A 21,750-nucleotide genomic window follows, 5' to 3' on the forward strand; every position below is an offset into this window, starting at 1 on the left:
TAGGTGTGTGTGTGTTTTAGTGTGTGTAAGGGCGTGATTCTTGCACTATTCGTAAACAGACTCCACTTGAATAGACTCCATCTAAATTCTCGATCATCAATCGTCAATCGTCACACGTCGTCTTAGGCTTCGTGCTTGTTGAGGCACTCCAGGTATGGGCTAGGCCAATGCATTTGCCCGTAATTGAGTGCCACGATCGGCTACAAATTAGGCTAAGTTGATTGTGGAGTACATGCAGTGCGAGAAGCAGCTGCAGTCTAAACTAGGACAACGATCGTGGCTATATCGCAAGAATTGAATACCTAAATGTAATTAGGGCAGATCATGATCAGTCAATGATCGTATCAGGAAAGATATCTTAAGAGATCGCTTTGTCTAAGCGGCTCTGCACGCATTTAACGCTAAATAAAACATGAAGTGACTAGTTGAATACACTGAAAACTTTGTTGAAAGATCAGTAAAGATCACTTTGTTAGTCCAGCTCAAACAGTGTAGTATGAAAGCAAAGAGAGCAAATATTTGCTAGATAGCTTACAGAGATACAGATAGCTTACAGAGGTCCTCATGGGCGTTCGCCTTTGGCTGGAGTTGGTGAAGTGTTTTGAATTGCTGCTTCTTAGTGGAAATTGCATTTGTTTTGACTCGCAACGAACCCCTAATTGAAGACGTAATGCGGCCAACGGAATGTCAATTGCTGCCAGGGACCTCTCGACTCTATGAAGCCTTCCTCTAGCTCTTCCCCTCTTCCTCTCCCTCTCTCTCTGTCCTTTTCTCTTTCTCGCTTGAATCGGAATGTGTAGCTACCCCTAAAGTTCTGGCCCCCCCACAAAACATTTTCTTATGTAAATTTTGCAATACAAAGCACGCATTTGTTGTATATATGTGTGTGTGTGTGTCTGCATACCTTATATATAGGTATTGAGAGAGAGATAGGGAGAGAGAGCTGAAGTATCTGCAGCTGTAGCTGCCCCTAAACCCGTCCGCCCTCTTCATCCTGTTGCTTTCATCTTTTGTTGGGATTTTCAACCGACTCTTTCACTTTCCTTCAGCTGCATGGAGCGGTAGGGCATGATTATGGCATGGTATGTTAAGATATGGTATGCCACGGTATGGTCGGGTTGGATCCGCTCTGCTCTGCTCTGTTCCGATATGGTTCTCTTCAGTTCTGGCTCGGCTTCTTTTTGTTGCTGCTACGTCTTTCGACTCATTTTGCTGTGACGTTAATTGGAACGACGCACCATGCGTGGCTGCTGCTGCTGTGGATCGCTTGCGGGGGCATTCGCCATTCATTCGATGTGGCAAAGGCAGGGAAAGTGTTGGGGCAGAGGATAGCGGGTGTGGGGTATGGGGTATGGGGTATGGGGTATGGGATGTGCGGAGTCGAGTGCATGCTGCAGCCTGCAGGCTGGGGTGCGTTGGATTAACAGCACACGTGTGCGCATCTAGCGCTTATTTATTACCTTTCAGCACCGCCAAAAAAGAAAATTCTTTGCTTTCGTTTTTATGATTTTTCACGAAACGAAACGGAAAACAAAAGCGCTTCATTCGGGCATGGCAGGCTGACAGATACCCTTTGAATTACTGCAAATTTGTAGCTGCGCGATACTCTCTTTTAATTCCAAATATTAAATTTTAAGTTATTTGATTGACTTGCATTACGCTTCGCTAAATATCGAAAATCGATAATCGATAAATTTATTCATAATTTATACTACTTCCACTGTGAATGGCTTGAATTGAAGAGCAAAACCTTCCTTAAATTATTAGGAATGCTGAACAGCACTAGTCCTTATATCGATAATAATCGATAAATTAACACTAAACCAACACTTTATGATTTCATGATTTGAAAATTGTTTTAATTCCTAATAGATTTTAGAAAATTGATTAATAATATCGATAATTATCGATTTTGCAAGTTTGTTAAAGAAAATAATGTAATATACATAATATTTAGAATTGAGCCGTTGAAATACATCGATATACATACATATATCCCTTACCACAAAAATTTGTATATAATTTTCGTTAAGATGGGTGCTCAAATAAACCCTGCATTTTATTTAGTCAATTGACATGGGTATAAATATGTTTGTAATGGCAGGCATGTTGAGTCCATGTTCGGCCAGCGCCTGTAAAAATCTTCAACGGTATTGTGGCGAAAACTTTGTTAAAAGGTGACAGCTTTATGGCCAACCCCAAACGCAGCAGGACTGTGGAAAAGGGCGGAAAATTTGGTGAAAATCATTTCAGTGGAAAAATGTATATCCCATTTGATGCTGGCTGCCAGATGAACATGCAGCTTATCGGTTTTCGACTAGGGCGCAGAGACTTACGTGTTGTCACCCCAGCATCCACTGAACTGTGCGAGAGCGACCCGTTCCCGTAGTTAGTCTTAGTGTCGCACTGCAATGGCCTTCGTAATTTCAATTACGTTTACAATTTTCAATTCCAATTTGCGATTGCATTTATTTTATTTAAGCTCACAATGCCCGAGTTCTGGGGTGTTTAATAGACTTCTCTCGCTCTCTCTCTCTCTTTCTCTCTGTGTGTCTTTGTCTGTCTCTCATTGTAATATCCAGAACGTATAGTTTTAGTCGCCGGATATTGTCCATTTAAGTAGCAGGCAGCTAGCATAAAGCATAGCTTATTCACTTCGTTGAATCCGTCGATCTCAACAGTCCTAAGATCTAGGTCTACTCAGTTCTTATGCCTTGCTCCTACTCACAGTTTGCTGTTAGTACACGCATTTCTTACAATCATTGATTGATCATTGATCCATTTACGTGAGATGCATACAAATTGATTCATCAAATTCTCTATGAGCTGTCGTAGTAAATATAGTTAGGGTATTTCTTAGTCAAACATCGCTGTTCTATATTTGTTCATTTTTATAATCTCTTTAGTAAGTATTATATGAAAAATAGTAAACTTCACTGAACAGAAGAGTTTTATAAAACAAGTTCATAAAGCTGATCTAGTTCAAGCAGAAGCTTGAATTCTATATACGAACTAGTTCACCTTAAGTTCTATATATGTAATATTAAAAGTGTTAATAATATTGTATATTCTATATCCTATATTATATATTCTATATTCTATATTCTATCATTAAATGCATCAATCATCCATGTTTGGTAGACTCATAGATTTTGGGGCTCATTAAATTAGAGTTTTGCTGCTCTACAGCTGCAGTTCTTGATGGACCGCCCGTTGATTGAGTTTGGGCTTCTAGGCGGGCAGTCAATGATGTCGAAAAGATTATTTAAACATCTGCAACTGCAGCAGGCCAACACACACACAGACACACATACGTGCTGCATCCTCTTGCCTCCCCATCCCTCGTTTGGCTGGCTCTGTCAACAGCTTGTTACCGTTAGAGACAAAACTAAAATTGACTTGTCAAGGCATCGCAGCAGCGAGACGCAGATACAGATACAGCTACAGCTACAGCTACAGCTAGAGATACATCTGGGCCCAGACGCCCATTTCCATGTCTGCAGCTCACATATATGTCTCTCTCTCTCTCTATATATATCTCTCTCTATCTCTGTCGCTCTCTCTGTCTGTCCGTTTGTGTGTGCGTGTGTGGCCAAGTCGATGGCCCTGAATGCAAAGTGGCATTTGGCTTAAATCATTTGAAAAGTTTAATTTAGTGACTGAAACTTGTCGTGGTGCGTTTTTTATTTGTTGTTTTCGTATTGCCTTTGCATTAATTAACAAGCGAACAACAACAAATTAACATCGGCTTGGAAATGCCCAACGAGCAGATACCCTGCAAGCATAATAGTAGATGAGAAAACTGTTCAAAATTGCCTCTGCTAGAGTTGCCAATTGTAAATGTGGTAGATATCTGTTAAAGATAAATATATCGATAGTTCAATAGTTATATGTATATAGTTCTGTGAACTTGTATCTGATTATATGGATTACTAACACTACAAACATATCTAAAGTAAACTAGGTGTTGAAATTAAATTTCGATTGTTGCAATGGGTGCTGCGCCTAAAATCGATATATATCGAGTTGTAGTAAATTCGTAAAAATGCAAGATATATTTATGGAAAGGTTTCAATCTGATCTTTCTAGCTCTTTGAGACATTGTACTAAAAGTGAATGTAACTGAACACCGATATATATCGAAATAGTGAAATGTCAAGCCATATGTTTTAGATGCTATACATGGCTTACTTATTCCTCATAGAAGGTTATGAAACAAATAATGTGTGCTTAGTGCTTACAAATAGATATATTTATCGATATTTTTGGTCTTTCATATGCTTATGCGAGTTATGCATGCACTCATTGTTGGTTGAAGGGTATGCGAAATCAACGGGTCGACAATCTGGTTAATCGGTAATGTCTGTTGGTGGTTCATACCTTATATATATTAAATATATTTACCTTATATATACCTATGTATATACATATATATGTACATATATATGTATATCGGCTAATGGTCATGTGTGTAGATTTGTTTGATTATGGTGACACATGTTGGCCGCCCAAGCCCCTGGGCTTTGCGTTTCGTATCGGCTCGCATGTGGCATGTGGCATGTAGCTGTGGCAGCCTCATTAGTTGCACCAACTATCCCACTATGCGTCGGGCCGTAAGATACACAATTTAGATAGATGTCGATGGCGGTGGCAGTGGCGGTGGAGGTGGAGGTGATGTTCGCGGTGCGGCGTCGTCGACTTGGCTTGGCTTGGCTTTTGCGCATGTGCAGCTCAAGAACGACAAAAACAACAGCAACAACAACAACTACCACAACAACAACCACAACAACAACAACAACAACAACAATTGCCGCCAATGTCGAAGTTGCAAGTAAAACAAATCGGTAGCCAAATGCCTTTGACTAATGCCGACGACAACGCCCCCGTTCGCTGTAGACGCCCCCAGCGCCAGAGCTCGACTCGATTCGTTTCAAGTTGCAAATGCAAAAACTTAAAGTGCATTAAGCACTCACACACATGCACATGCATAAACATGCACGCACACAGACACAGACACACACGCACACGCACACATAGACAGACACTCATTTATGTTGTTATCAATATAAATGCAAACATTTTTATTTACTTTTCGCTTTTGCGCATACAATTTGCATAAATAATTTCGCACAGCGCAAAGCGACTAAGTGAATAATATACAGTATGTAAGAGCATTACAGTGCGGGGTATTGGGGCTAGGGGTATGAGAGGAGGGGGGAGAGGGTGAGCTGTGTAGTGTGGGGGGGGGAGCCGATGGGAATAATGGAAAATACCATGAATGTCTTTATTTTGCAATGATAGTATGGGACAGAGGAGAAAGAGAGAGAAATAGAGGGAGAGAAATCTAGATAGAGTATGAGAGACAGAGAGAGATAACAATATCAATGAAGATGTAGAAAGAATGAGAGAGAGAGAGACAGAGAGAGAGTGAGGCAAGGAGAGGGAGAAAGAGATATACGACAGAAAGACAAATTTATTATAAAATCAGACAGGGAGAGAAAATGTGAGAGGTAAAGACAGTCAAGAAGAGAGAGTGAGTAAAGAAGAAAATGAGAGACTAACAGACAAATGGATAGAGAAAAGTCGAGAATGAATGATAGGTAGATGGAGATATATATGTATATATATATATAGACAGAGCGAGAAGGAGAAATATAAACAGATTGTGAGAGATACATATATGTATATAGAGAAAGTAAGCTAGTTAGAAATGCAGGCAGAGAGCAGAAGAAGCTAAGATATAGAGACAAGAAGGAAAGAGAAAGATAGTTCATTAAATTGAGAGAGTTTTATATAGAAAGAGCTAGAAATACAGTTAGAGAAAGATAGGCAGAGAGATACAATGAGTTAGATATTGCAGTTCGGGGACTCGCCGTCGTCTTTTCCCATATAAGACATATACACTTTAGGCGAACTATTCAAAATAAATCAATGCAAATCCCCACATACACATGGAGACAGCAAGTAATATAGATAGATTCTTATTGCCGATTATAATCGAGTTTACGGTACTTGCTGGGTTTAACTGGGTTTAACTTAGCGCCTCGTTACGCCTCAATTTTTTTTTGACCGTTGGGCGTTACGAATTCCTTTGTAATTTATCGCTGCGCAATTCGTTTGGGCTTTGCCTCATTCGTTACAAACAACGAGTGAGTGTGTATGAGTGTTTCGCTCGTCGGGGTGGAATCGACTCTATTCACATTAATATTTATCTATGCATGCGCAGTTGCCGGCAATTAATCGGCTCGCTGGGGTCTCCGCGATATATTCTACTCGTATTATCATCAATATTTAACAATCCAAATGCCCCGCTTCCCCAACAGCTCTCTTTCTCTCTCTCTCTCTCTCTCTACCTAGCTGTCGCCTCCTCAGGTCGCCTCCCGCAGCTCCCTTAGCTGCTGCGAATATTTTAATGCAATTGGCGCCTGGCAGCGGCAACGACGTCGCCTGTTGGCTGTTGGCTGTCAACTCTCCTGTCAGCAGGGCGATCGCGGCAATTGCCGATGAAATATGACGGAACAATATAGCATATAATATATATATATATATATGCATATTTGCATATACATATATATAGATAGATAACATCGCGCTTTAATGCAGCGGTCGTTGGGCGTTGGCAAATATGGCAAACAGCCTCTGGAGCGACGCGCTGGGCATGCGAATGCTCAAAGAGTTTGCGGAAATGGCAAGCGATAAAGTTATCGATAATAATACACGCCGGGAAACGAAGCCAAACAATCAATGTGCATGTCGAAGGGAATTACTTAGAACCTATGAAGCCTATGGCGAAATTACCAATGTAGTACTAATGTAGTAAATGATTATTATGATTATCTAATTATGAGTGTAATCGGTTATCGTGTCAAGAGTATTTCTATGTAGTAAATTATCCAGTTAATATTATATAGTCAACTGATCTGGATAAATGAAGACATTAAAAGTAGATCTCAGCTTGGGATCAACAGAAATCTCTAGAACAGACTAATAGATTATGATCTTTTATTAAATATATATATGATTGAAAATCAACTGATCATAGAAAACTAGATAGATCGAATTGATGTTGTCTAATGAAACAAAAATATATCATTAGAAAACTAAGCAACATCATAGAACCATAAAATATCTAAAAGAGTTTCAGGTATCTTTTGAGCTCTCTCTTCGATTTTCTTTAGCCGAGACTTTTGCCCCAGCGAGTTGTTGTACAGAATCTTATGCAATAAATGAATTTCGAATTAACCAACAAATAGCAAAGCAAAGCAAAGCAGAAATTAAACTTTCTATGCGTGTAACATTATATCGAAAAGCCTTCGAAAAGCGATTTTAATTGCTGGTTCCATGCGTTCGGCAAAGCAAGCAGCAAATCGAGTTGACCAGCGACTTGTGGATGGCCTGCTGGGCTTCGATTTGGAATTGGAATCGGAATTGGAATTGGAATTGAAATTGGCTGTGAATTTGTTTGATGTTCGTATGTTGTTCGCTTTCGTGTTTCAAGCACAAGTTCATTATAATGCCGTTGGCATGTTTATTATGTTGATTATGTTTTATGTGGGCCTCTCGTGGGACACTTTTTTCTCGCGTCCAAGACCCCTAAATCAAATGAAGTGCGTGCGCTGGGGTCTTTGGCTTTGTTTTGGGTTTTCCAGTTTGTTTTTTTTTTTTTTTTTTTTTTTTTTTGGTTTTTTCTATTTACTTTTTTTTGGGCAATCGTCAACTAGGCGCTGTCTAGGCCATTTGGTCAGATCATTTGACATGCCATTGGCCATTGGCCATTGGCCGGCTTGGCATTCACACTGTTTTCTGATTGCCCGATCATTATCACAAATGATGTTATATATGCTCTGTCTTTGGCTAATGATTGAAGATGATTGCGTCCTTCAATAGTTGGCACGATCTTGAAACTTGATCGCTGCTGTGCTGGGCCCTTTCTTTCAATTCAGAAAAACAATGAAACAAAAATGCTTTAATGTAATTGCCCTCAAGAGTCATAAATTAATTACTAAAACGATTCCCCATCTTCGACAGGGGCCCCACTAAAATCGAAAGTAAATTTTTTGTTTTTTTTTTTTTTTTTTTCTTATTTTATTTTTATTTAATTTACGATCATTTGAGCGCGCGGACCACTTGATCGACTCGGTGTGTGTCGCCTAAGGTCGAACTGTTTAAGATCTTGCAGCTAGATTGTAGGCCCTGGCTCATAGTTTACCCTATCTCTGGCACTATCTTCCTCTCTCTCTCTCTCTCTCTCTCTCTCTCTCTCTCTCTCTCTCTCACTCGCGGTTTCTCCCCCTATTTTCACTAATCATTTTGCTTGCCAAATTATAAAGCCACTAAATAAAGACGCGCTCACAAATTGATTGTTCTAAAGCAACACAAATATATCAATGACTCAAGCATATGTCGGCGGGTAAAAGACCTTTAAAATTTGACTCTTTGGCAAGGCTAAACAGTTATTTATAAATATATTGCTTCACTGTGGGAATATACTTCTTTTTGGTTGTTTTTTATTTTTATTTATTTTTTTTTTCGCCATAAACTATAAATAACATTTAATCAAACTTTAAACGACCAAAGCAACAATTTCCTGTTCGATTGCTGCTAATATATGGCCCCGATGAAGATTCCTAGAATTTTTTCATTTATCTTTGGCATAGATTCCTTGTTTATATCGAGAATTCTATACGACAGAAAGGTGCATATATCTTAAGGGAAATTGCTTTTAAGTACTTCCGGATATTCGAATATTTCAAGTAATGCTTGTCAACATTATAGATATCTTCTTTAAATAGATAGCGTATCAGAAAGTACTTATGTCAAATCGAATATCGTAGCTTAAAGGATTTTGTTTATGTGCGAATTATAAGTTCAAAAAATCGTAAATCCAATAGACACTTTCTTATTGTTGAATAAAATGCATTAAAATTTATTTGCAATAATTTCAGATATATATATAGATCTTATATAGAGATCCAATACAATAATTTCAGATAGTACAATATATAAATCTTACATAATCTTCTATAATAAATTCAGATACCATATAGAGAGTAATATAGTAATTTTAGATACTATAGAGAGTTTCTCAACTCAACTCAACTTTTGCACTTTTTTTAACGAACTGATAGAGATTTACCTGTTTCAATTGCTGTTGCTTACGCAATTCTGTTGTTGAATGTAAATAGAGTATTCAATTTATAGAGATTTTGACGTCTGCCAAGTTTTACCTGAATGAAGTGCGAGTGTTGTGGCTTCCATCTTCCATTGTAAGAGCTCGTAAATCATGCTATTTTGGCAAGTGTTGATTCAGACTGTAATTCATTAGCTGCAACGGCGTGCGAGTGCAAGTGTCGATCATGGTAGTGAGATCAAAACGTTTACAATTAGGCCAAGAGGTCAAATTGGGGTTGTTGTTTTTATCTTGCTTACCTGTCAGCCAGTGAGGGGTGAGGCGTACGGGCTGAGGGGTGAGGCAGACAGCAACGAGCCGGCGCATTAGTGCGCGTAATGATGATGATCAATGAAACTAATAAACAACAACAACAGCAGCAGCAGCAACAACAGCAGCAACAACAACAATCGACAGCAACAACAACAACAACAACAACGCCAACACTCATGCCGGAAATTGTAGAACGTGTTTATGCCACAATTTCAAGTTGTTGAGCCACGCTCAGACAATGCGTCAGAGCGTCGCAGCTCGAGACATGCGTGCCAAAACAGATACAGATATAGACACATATATATACGTATATATATATATAGATACAGCTGCAGCTACAGATACATCTATAAAAATCCCACTGCGGATGCAGTTTGCACAGTAGCCAACCTTTGCTTGCAACAATATATGCATGCCACAAAGTGCAAAGCCATTTCGCATGCCGCACATAAATAGACAGCGAAAGAGAGAGAGAGAGAGAGGCAGAGAGAGAAGGAGAAAGGGAGAGAGGGAGAGAGAGCTGTGTATGCAATCGGCAAATTGTGTTATTGTGCGATTGCTGCGATAAACGATAAACGTCTTACAATGCGCCTGCTGCAGCACGTGCGCATGCTACAATAAAAAAAAGATACATTTGTATCTCGCAGATACATTTGTATCTTTGTATCGCAGATTGCGCCTAGTGTAGCCTAGCCTGGCCTAGCTAACCATATGAATCCTCCAGCCAGCATGTCAAGCACACGCAATTCACTCAACACACATACACGCACACACACACACACACACACTCGACTCATTTCGCTCACGCATTGAGGCAACTCCATTCATAAATTCTTCATTCAGATTTGGTACGTTCGCCGCTGTGTGCTCGGTCCGCAGATCACGTGCGTGCTATCTACTTGGCCAACCGGTGGGCAGCTACAGCCGGCTAGGGGGAAGCCAACCAACCGGGTTTTGTTTCTTTTGCTCTTTTCGACAGTTGCCGGAGACGGGGCGGCGGGTGACTAATGAGGGGGGACAGCTATGAAATGTGTGCACCCAACGCAGTTGGGCAGTTGATTGACCCGTTTCGCTGCCAACTGTTAATGTACTTATTCAGATGTATTTACGACTAAACACACACACACACACATACACACACACACGTATGTCTGCTGAAATGTGTATCGTGATTCGGACCCGCCCGCCTTCCTTAGCCCTATGCAAAAGCGAAGAAGACAAAAGTCGTGCCGCACTTTGAGTTGCAGTCGAGTTAGTTTTCCGGTTGATATCCATACATCAATTGGATTGATCGTCTGTCGAGTGCGTGTTGCATATTAATGTCTTCGCTGTATTATACAAAGAGAGAGACAAAGGCATATAGAAATATACATATACATAAGTGTATATAAATTTATATTACAGTTACAATAATTCGTTTTCTTTTTTATTTGCAGGTGTGTTTGAAGCAGTGGCAACGACATGTGCAGCAAGTGCAACGGCCACAGCGATCGAAAAGAATGTAAGTAGTGAAATCAGGGAATTTCTTATGAATTTATCGATTTCGATTTTGGCAACCTATCGATTTATTTTTAACACTAAGCACTTGACTAATGCATTTTGAATAAGTTTCGAGTGCAACTCAAAGCAAATAGCTGAAAGACCAATTTCATCTCCTATAGTTAATCTAATTGATCGATCGTTCGTTTATCGATAGACTATGAAAACTTTTCTTATACGAGTCTAGGTAAAATCGAAAGATTGTGGGGCTGACAAATTTAAAGACATCGATAATTAGATGTGGCTATCGATGAATCTTTTACCACTAAACGAAAATGTACTTCAATATTAAATTTATCTTTACCATTATTGATCGATAACTGGCGTAATATTGATTTGCCAAAGACATTGATAACTAATGTAGATATCGATTAATCGGTTGCCTTGTTAATCTAAAAACACCGATAATCCATAACAATAAATGACAATTTACTGCAATTATATATCTATCTCTATTATTATTTATCGATAGCTGGCATATTATCGACACACTTAATATCGATTAGGCAAAGCTTAAATCGTTGATTTTATATCATAAACTAATTCAATTCATATGAACATATACATGTATTTGTATATATATTTATCTTGTTACTCAACTCCTAGGGCTAAGATAATACAAAGCATTTGACTTTGAACCTTTGAGGCATCTCTATGGCCTGCCTGTGCGACACCTTAGAGTGAGATATATACATATATACAAACTGACCTCGTTACACTTCTCTCCAATGTCTGTCCACTTGTTCATTTGTCCGCCTGTTCGTTTGTCTGTCTGTTTGTCTATCTTTGTGTCAGTTTTGTTTGCTTTATCTCTGTCGCTGCAATCAGGCCGTAAATGGTTAATTAACAACAGCGCATAACTCTCACCTGATGCAGCGCTCAGCTGAGCAACAGATCTGTGGATAATGCAACAAAATGCCAATTATGTTCATGTCCATGTCCAGACAAAAGTCGCTAGTCTCAAGTCTCGGATCTTGGATCTCAAAACACAAGCTCAATCTGTCGTTCAGTCGCTGTCGCTGTCGCTGTCTCTGTCTCTGTCACACACTCTTGATGTCTATTTATCTTTCTTTTATGCTTTATATTATTATTATTATTGTTACAGTTGTCTTAGTTGGTTCTTGTCTAAGCCTCTGTTGTGATACGTACTGCAAATGTTAGAGAGAGGGTATATTAGCTGGCAAAGGTAAGCTCTTGAAATTGTTAAGTTGCTCGATACCGATAAGTATCGATTTAAAGAAAGAGAGTCGTAGAGTTTAAGCGCCTGAGTTAACTAAGGTCGATTCATGTTTTGCATGAAAGTTGTAAAATAATGAGTAGTCTAATATCCTGCAGGATTTATTATTACTGCTGCACAGGGTATCTCCTAGTCGGGCACTTTGACTCACTGCTCAAGCTGTCATACAATATGAGGCAATTGTATCACAGCTCTGGACCTGGTTCCAGTTACACACTTTGCCTTGTCATTTGTCAAAGATCTATCTGTATCTGTATCTGCATCTGCATCTGCATCTACAATTGTATCTGCATCTGCATCGGTGTCTGCACTTGAAATTGCTTTGGCTGGTGCCCAGTGCCAGAGATTCAATACAGACTTGGCCTAGGTCTGGCCAGTGGCCCTGCAGATCTTATCTCAATCTCATCTCTTGCTGTCATCCATCCATCTATCCGTCTATCTCTATCTCATCGTCAGCCATCTATCAGCTGAGCTTCTAGCTCCCAGAGATACTAGTCTCTGCCCAAGGCGTATTCGCTGAGGGGAAAATTGTCACGCTTCGCGTGTGGCAAGTGTGCATCCCATCCATATATGCATGCATTCTTTTGGCATTTCCAGCAGTGCCGTAACACTAGCCCATTTATACTAATATCATGTTTTGGTTGCGCTCTGAAAACCCATTTGTCGCTAAGGGTCGCCGTGCGACAAGCTGAAATATAGATGCATTTGGCCTCCAAGAGTGTTTAAAATAGATATTTTCGTTGGCTCGAATTCTTAGAAGAAAATATGCAAATCTAAAGGAATTCGAGGATTCAAATGGGAGATTAGATTCAGATTCAGTTCAGACTGAAAAAGCAACGAAATACAAGGCTAAATATAGTTTGTTTTTCTCGAGAATGGAGCAGCAATTGGAATGCGTTTCGAGAATTCAGATTGAGCAAAGATACAAATGCCCCACAGGTGTGTGTGTGCGTGTGTGTGTGTGTGTGTCTGGCATTTTCATAAATCGCATAAATCTTTGCATATATAAATTAAAAGTACGTATCGAATGGGCTTTTCTGCATAAGTTGAAAGCTGTAAAAAGGATTCTTGGAAACGTTTCGTCTCAGCGCGTTCTGCTTCGGCTTTTTCTTTTTTTTTTTTTTTTGTCTCGTTTGTCCGGGGTGTCGCTCATAATCCTGCCCGCTTCGATAAAGTGGCAACGGCAACGGCAACGGCATTAAGCCTGATTAGGTTCGCGCGCACAGCAGAAAACACAAAAAAAAAAAAAAAAAAAAAACAAAGCTTGAAAACGAAAAAAAAAAATAAATAAATAAAAGCGAAAGAAAGGCAACGCACAAGAGTTGAAGAGCGGCCAAAGACGGCCAAACGGCCAAAGAAAACAAAAGTAAACCTGTACAAGTTCAAGGTCAAGTGCGGGTCTCTCGCACACAGCCGAGCAACGGCTCAAGATACAGATACAAAGATACAACAAGAGCCACAGCAGCAGAGTCAACTTCAGCTTCAGCTTCAGCTTCAGCTTCATCTACAGAAACAATGTTTGAGATGCGCAGCTGCGACCGAGCGAGACGGCCAACAGCAACAACAGCAACAACAACAAGTTCCAGCCAATACGGCTCAGAACGGCAACAGCAACAGCAACAATAACAACAACTGCAGCAGCAGCGACAACAACAACAATAACACAAAAGCAACTCTTGAGTTTGCCGCCTTGAAGCTCGTTTATCTTTTGGTCAAGTCCGCACTTACACGTTCGCTTATGCTTAATGAAAGCCACTTCAAGAAGTTAGAAACGGCAACAGCAACAACAACAACAACAGCATTTAGAACAACATTAACAACTCCTACAAAAAGCTGCATTTGTTTTCGCATACCCTAAGGAAGACTATTGAAACTTGTTGAGCAAAGATGTAACGTCTATAAGCTGACTTCTCTGATAGTAAATACAGATTTCCTAGCAAACTTTATACATATATCTGAACAGCATTAAAAGAGTCGTCTATATATTCTATGCATAAATTTAGAACATTTTCTAAGCCAATCTTGTTCAGTATCAATCATAGAAGCAAGCTGAGGATTATCGAGGTATCTAAATTGAATATTTAACATTTACGACTTACTTACTTACGACATTATATAGATGGTTAAGGACTTTAAAGTCCTTTAGAGTATTCGCTATTCGGCTTATTCGGCATGCATATATTTTATTTCTGAAAAGGCTACAGCAAGTTTTGCCAGACATCAGTGCTGCCACCCAAGCAGCGAGTCGATTATTTATCACGCGGATAACGCGAATGACAGTTACAGAGAGTCGAGACAGACGCGAACAGACGCAGATACAAATACAGCTAAGAGCCGCAGATACAGCCAAAAGACTCAGATACATATGCAGATAGAGATATACTTAATAGATGCAGATACGGTTGAAGATTCAGATATAGAAACGCATAGAAATTTAGACAGATACAAATACAGATACAAATACAGATACAGATACAGATACAGATACAGATACAGATACAGATACAGATACAGATACAGATACAGATACAGATACAGATACAGATACAGATACAGATACAGATACAGATACAGATACAGATACAGATACAGATACAGATACAGATACAGATACAGATACAGATACAGATACAGATACAGATACAGATACAGATACAAATACCGATACAGATACAGATACAGATACAGATACAGATACAGATACAGATACAGATACAGATACAGATACAGATACAGATACAGATACAGATACAAATACAGATACAGATACAGATACAGATACAGATACAAATACAGATACAAATACCGATACAGAAACAGATACAGATACAGATACAGATACAGATACAGATACAGATACAGATACAGATACAGATACAGATACAGATACAGATACAGATACAGATACAAATACAGGTACAGATACACTCAAAGGGAGAAACTGAATTGGAGCTGTGAATCGATTGGGAACTAGTTCAGTTCCAGTTTCAACTGTCATCATTCATTGTCAGTTGGAAATTGTTTACAGTGTATCATGGCCTTTGGGTTAGAGCAAATATTGTTCGGTTTCTTCTTTAAGAAAGAAACAAACAATACGGACGGCGGGAGTTTTTTTATTTATAATTTTGGGTTTGTTGTGCGCAGTTCTCAGATCTCTTGTCTCCTTGTCACCATATGTCTCGATGCTCCATTCGTACCGTCTCTCTCTCTCTCTCTCTTTCTGTCTCTTTCTGTCTCTCTGTCTCTCCGCAAGAAGTTGAGGCAACCCACACTCAACGGGCAGCGGCTGCGACTGCGCAAATGAGTTCGACTTCGACTTCGACTTCGACTTCGAGTTTCGACTTTGGGTGTTTGGACTTCGACTCGTGAGTTCGACTGCGAGTTCGAGTTGGTCTGCCATTTGGCATTCACAGCTTTTTTGTTGTTGCCGTTGCTGTTGTTGTTGTTGTTGTTGTCGTTTAAAGTCTAATCAAAACATTTGAAGTTACTTAAGAAACCTACGCAGCTTAAGTTGCGTTTCTTGTTTCGAATTCTTAACTTGTCGCTGTCTGTTGTTGTTGTTGTTGTTGTTGCACACACACACACTCACATGCCTGCGAATTGTTGTTGTTCTCATGTTTCGTATTGCCCAACTGAGTTTTTATTTCTATTTGGTTTGTTTATAGAAAACAAAAAACGAAGCAACAAACAAGGTTAAAATCGGATTTTGGGCACAGCTTGGGGCACATTAGATGAATATAAGTATATATATAGTCTATGAATGAGTGTGACTGTTGCATGCAACACACACATGCTGTGACTCAGCCACGCCCACTAATGTAGTTCTTAGTTCTTAGCCAAGGTCGTCGTCCTGTTACTCAGCGCTGTTGTCACCATCACCCCAGCCCCGCACCCCACGCCCTACCAGCTACGGTTATTAGTTGCTGCTGACTCAATGTGGCTCATGGCCAATGACCAGTGCCTGCCCGGAAAAGGAGCTGCAGCAAAGTGAGTGAGTGAGACGGTGGGTGATTGGGTGGGGCAAGCGGCAGCTAGTCGGAATCCTTTGTCTAAGACGGCGCCGCTTGGCCGCTGTGGATGGATGTGGCTCTCTATTGATTTTCCTTGACTGGGCGCGTTCAGTGCATTTACCCTAAAAAAAAAAATGAAGAAAAATCAAGTGGCAACATTTATGGCAACAATGATGATGACGATGACAGTCATCGTGTTGATGATGATGACGTTGGCGATGACAATGCCATTGCTGCACATATGGAAATGCAGCACGAACAAAAGCCACACACACGGAGCGAAAGAGAGAGAGAGAGAGAGAGAGACGCAGAGAGTCAGCGAAAGAAAGAGAGAGAGAGAGAAAGTGATGGAGAGAGGGAGTGCGAGTGCAACTAAGCCGATGCAAAGAAAATATGAAAAAAGCCTACACAACTCAGGTTGAGCTAAACTAGCAAATACCCTGTAATGTGCTGATATCAGGATTTTACCATCAGAATTCAGCTGCTATGAAACTCTTTTCTCTATGAATCTTGAGAAACATTTCTAAAAATTTATACTATATTTAGTATATTTATATAGTATATTTATATCGATCAAATATTTAATATATTTAAATATAGTTTTATTTGGAAAACTATATATATATCTATACCTATATATTGTCTATCTATATCTGATATATATTTACATTCCAAAAAAAATTGACCTAATCTATCTATCCATATAGTAGATCATAAATATATATATTCTCCACATAATATCTTTATATGTATTATATATAATTTACAATATTATAAATATATGTACTGTCGATATAATATCTATATACAGATCTTTGATCTATATCTGTATACTAAAATTCCATCCAAAAATATAGATCATAAAATATCATATTAGATCATGCATCATCATATTTAATCTATACAAATAGAGCAATTAATCAAAAGCTAGACAAACAGAAGTTGTCATCCATCTATGTAATACTACAAGCATTGCACAGCTCTGTCATGATTAAGCACGGCCCACTTCTGGTGGCCCCTTTTGCAGGGTATACAAAATGAGCAACAGCCGCGACGCGCTGCGAACGCATCCATCACAGGGCTTTAAATGCCAGACAATGTTGCTGGGCCTTGTAGGTGGCGAGGGGCTCGCTGCAAAAGGGTGTTTGCCGAGGGGGACAGACGGTGGGGGAGGGGGGGGGGGGTTGTCTATATAGGGTGTTGAGCTGTTGCATGTGAAGTGCCTGTTGTGCTGTTGGCTCAATGGATAAATGGATAGATAATAACTTGTGAAAATAACTCTTGCACTTGAGTGCGGCTGTTGTTGCTCTTGTTGTAGCATTGATTCCCGCACTCACAAATGGCACTCATGTTGCACAGACACACACACACACACACACGGATATAAATATATGCAGCTATGTGTATATAGAGAGCTCTGTCAAAATCATGGTCCCTGGATGTCGTCTGCCCCATTTGCCGCATCGCCTGCAGCGCAACTTCAAACGTTGCAATCTATAGATGAATAGAAGAAGCAACAACAACAGCAACAACAACAACAACAGAAATGAAAGAAACCTCGACACTGAAATGTGACAGCTGCGAAGTGCAACAAACGCTACAAATTCATGCCACATGTGGCACACAGCGAGGCGAGCGGGAGGAGGTGGAGTGGCCAGGGCGCTGGCAACATTGATATAACCGTATCACTTGTGGCTCGGGCAATCGATATGGTAATCGATATGGCTATCGATATCGATCGATGCCTAGTTGAAGCGCCCAAGAAGTGCTTGAACCCTTTCGAATCTGCTGGCAGGTGAGATCAAGTTCACATCAGCTAACAACGCCCGCAATGCCGCACACCAATCGCTAGATATTGTGCAACAACGAAAGCAACAACTGTGAGTGAGTGTGTGACCCAACATCAACAACAACAGCTACAACAACAACAACAACAACAGCAACAGCAGCAATTAACTATATAGTAAGGCATTGCAACAAGCTGTCTCATTTATCAAACGGCAATTGTTAATTGAAAGCGTCAACAATTATAATTTTTTTTTTTGCTGTTACAATTTTTTTTTTTTTCAAGCAGTGCTCGAAAGTGACTTTTGTTGTTGTTGTTAGTGTTGTTAGCATTGTTGCACTTTTGGCTGTCATTTGGCAATTCACACTTAACGGCATGTTGAAGCACCTATCCACAGACAGCGAGCCACGGACGGAGAGCCACTCGTACATGCACACCACCAATTTCGTAAAAGAAAGAAAGAAGCAGAAACAGCTATCAGCGACTCGACGCGATTCGAGTGATAATGAAAGAAACCGTTCAATAAATTGTTACCAAACTGAAAACAGAGACTATCATAAACTGAGAAACACACACACACACACACAAAGAAAACATGAGCTCTGCAAATGGAAATTGAAATCGAAATTGAAAACCTAACAAATCTATTAGAGCAATTGCTTAGGTATCATTTAATGTGTACGACTCGAGATGCAACTTCATTTCATTTTTCATGCTCTGCAAGTAGGCGTGACAGATCGTATAAATTATAAATATACATCTTCTTGAACAGGACAATGATCTGAAGGGATCTATATCCGTTTGCTTGTATTGCTATCTAGCAAGCGAAATACAGTCTAAAGATCTGAAATTATAAGTACTTTTTCCACATACAATATGTCATCATCATGTCCTTATTATCGATAATAGCCGATAATTTAATTAATACGATAACTCTTATTTCATAATTATCGATAATAATCGATTCTTTTGGTTTTTTATACGTGGCTGGAATATCACAAAAACTGAAGACTATTTTGTGATTCCTAGTATTTTCGATACGTTATATTCCGAACTCAGGGTATATTCTAGTCAGGCACTCGCATTTAGACTTCTTTACATAATACAGTTATTAAAATTTATAAAATTTATATACTAAAATTACAAAATGCAAATATCAGCTGTGCCATATGTTTTTTTCTAATCGAAGTTTTTGCGCACATAGCAAATGAATTGAAATGCTATCTGAAAATTAGAAACAGAACAAGCTTTTGTATAAGATACTTTATTTCCTTGAACGATGTTTCCTATCTTAGCTATTTGATATGGTTATTCGATTCAGTTTGAAACAGAGACCGCTACTATATGAACTCTTCGCAAGTGACAAAGTGAGAGAGAGAGAGAGAGAAAGAGAGAGAGAAAACAGTGAGATACCTTTCAGCAAAGCTCCGCAAACAGTTATAGTTCGTATTAAGATCTCATTCGGAATATTCCAAAAATAAATTATAAGAGTTGAAACCAACTAAATAAAAATACATTTCGAACTGAAGTAGCAAATCATCGGATATTAATAGTTATAGTCCAACTAAGGATAATACACTATATCATCATCTGAGCAGTTGCTCGCTTGCGAAAGAAAGTTGGTGTTGGTTAGCCAATGAATCGATTCTTCTATGCACAAGTCGAAGTTGAAGTGACTAAAGTTGCGAATTTCGAATTTCGAAATCCGTAAGACAAATTCAAATTGCGATTTGCCAAAAAATGGTAAAACAAAAGAAAGAAAAACAAACGAAATTCAATTACCAGACAAGTTTGAATACCCTTAACTCATGAACGATGCTAAAACAGGGTATATTGATTGCTGACACATTGAATCAGGATTGAAACGATATTATACGTTTTTTTCTTTGGGAAAATCGAATCCACTTTTTAGAGTGGAGTAGTAAAGCAGCAGAGTAATTTAGCTTCTCAACTGTCATTATCAAAAAATATATCTTTGCATAATCTTTGGCTCCCCGCATTCAATGGCATTAAGGGAAATTTCTACAATTCCGCGTCGATTTCTTAGTTAAATTCATGTAAGACCTGAATTTTAATAGTAATATATTTTGAAATACGTCTAAAAATGTTGGGTTTTCAAATGCCTAGCCTAAGCTGACTGAAATATTACAATTGAAACTATTTGAGGTCTGCCAATTTATGCTCAGGGTATTTACTAGTCAGTTACTATTGACTTTCACACTCGTACTTTGTGTTTTTTTTTTTTTTTTTTTTGGGACGGTTAACTGTCGAGTGACCTTATAAGCATGTGAATTGCTATGGCGATGGCGATTGCGATTGCGATTGCGAGTGTGTGATGGGTGCATCCTATGCACAATTTGGGATTTTTTAATTAAAATTCACTTTCAGAAATACCGCTAATCATTTAAACAACAAATGAAACAGAGAAGATATACGCAAATTCGAAATTCGAAATTCGAGACTCGAAATCCAAATGGAATTTTAGTAGTCGGAGAAAGAGGCGAACAAAGCGAAATACATGCAAATCAATATTAATATGCGCAAATTTGCATATTCCATTCAAACGAACTCAGTGGGGGGGCGTGGCAGTCGGAACTATTTGATCGATACGATCGATCAATGTTGATATATGTGTGTATGTATACTATATACACGCACAATCATTCATTCATTCATTCATTCGTGCGATCGATCGATCGTTCGATTGAGCTACGCAAATTTACACAACCCCCAATGCGAGAGCTCATCACATCGTACCACCCAAAAACACTGCAAAGCCCCGGGGCGCATTGTTTTGCTACAATTTCCAATCAAATGTTGCACAAAACGCCAACAACAAATAACTAACTTACGCCAAACGGTTAATCTGCCCACCTAGCCCACCAATCAATGAGCGCTAATTGAGCAATATTCAGCAAAAGAAAAACCCACGTAACGTCATTAAATACTATCTGTGGCTCTATTGTGTAAGACCTGCAGACTCGATGACTCGTTCATTCGATTGTGACCCGTTTAGCTCAACACCCAACTGTATCCATTCTAAATCTCACTTTAGTGCTCATTGAAGTACAAAATGGGTTCAGCCAAGGATTGAGCAATATTGGAGAAAAAATAAAATAAATAAGAAAAATGGAATTATGGATACACCGAATAGACAGAATATATAGATTAATTGAGATACTTCTTATATATTTTATGAAATAGCTAACGATTTTTTACATAGATAGAGAGGACAGGGAGAGGGTACAGGCTAATAAGAGCTAATTATATATTATATATTAGACATTTTTATTATGGAATACTAAAGAGTTTTCCATACCAAAAAAAAAAAAAAAAGAAACATTTATCGAATTAGGAGTTGAAGAAGGTCAACAGAAAAAACCTTTTGAAGGATTTTCGCGAATTGGAAGAATCATGAGCACAAGTGTAAATCTAATGAGGATTGCTTTAAAGGAGACAGAAATTTATGAATAGAAAATCCTGATACTGTTTGAACAGATCTACTATATATATATATATATATATATATATATATATATATATATATAGCACCCGCAGCATCCCTATGAGTCGCTATGCTGGGCTAGTGTATCTGGACTTCGATGTCTTCGCCATATATACATATACATATATACTTATACATATGTATATATAGCACTTATTTAGCTTTCGTTTATTGTTCGTCGTATTAAGTTTTGCTTGTTTTTAATGCGAGCCGTGAGCTAAGTAAAGGGGC

The 21,750-nt window shown here is 39.0% G+C and overlaps 1 protein-coding gene across 2 annotated transcripts in view; it reads left to right on the forward strand.

Annotated features, from left to right (window-relative positions):
* LOC6585290 (GAS2-like protein pickled eggs) overlaps positions 1-21,750 on the forward strand; it is a 79,245-nt gene that overhangs the window by 15,997 nt on the left and 41,498 nt on the right. For both annotated transcript variants that reach the window (XM_044011724.1, XM_044011723.1), the window contains exon 3: positions 10,879-10,943. The gene's annotated coding sequence lies outside the window, so the exon portion shown is untranslated. The remainder of the gene's footprint in view (positions 1-10,878; positions 10,944-21,750) is intronic.

The sequence above is a fragment of the Drosophila mojavensis genome, unplaced genomic scaffold (assembly GCF_018153725.1).
Source record: "Drosophila mojavensis isolate 15081-1352.22 unplaced genomic scaffold, ASM1815372v1 contig_136, whole genome shotgun sequence".
Lineage (NCBI taxonomy): Eukaryota > Metazoa > Arthropoda > Insecta > Diptera > Drosophilidae > Drosophila > Drosophila mojavensis.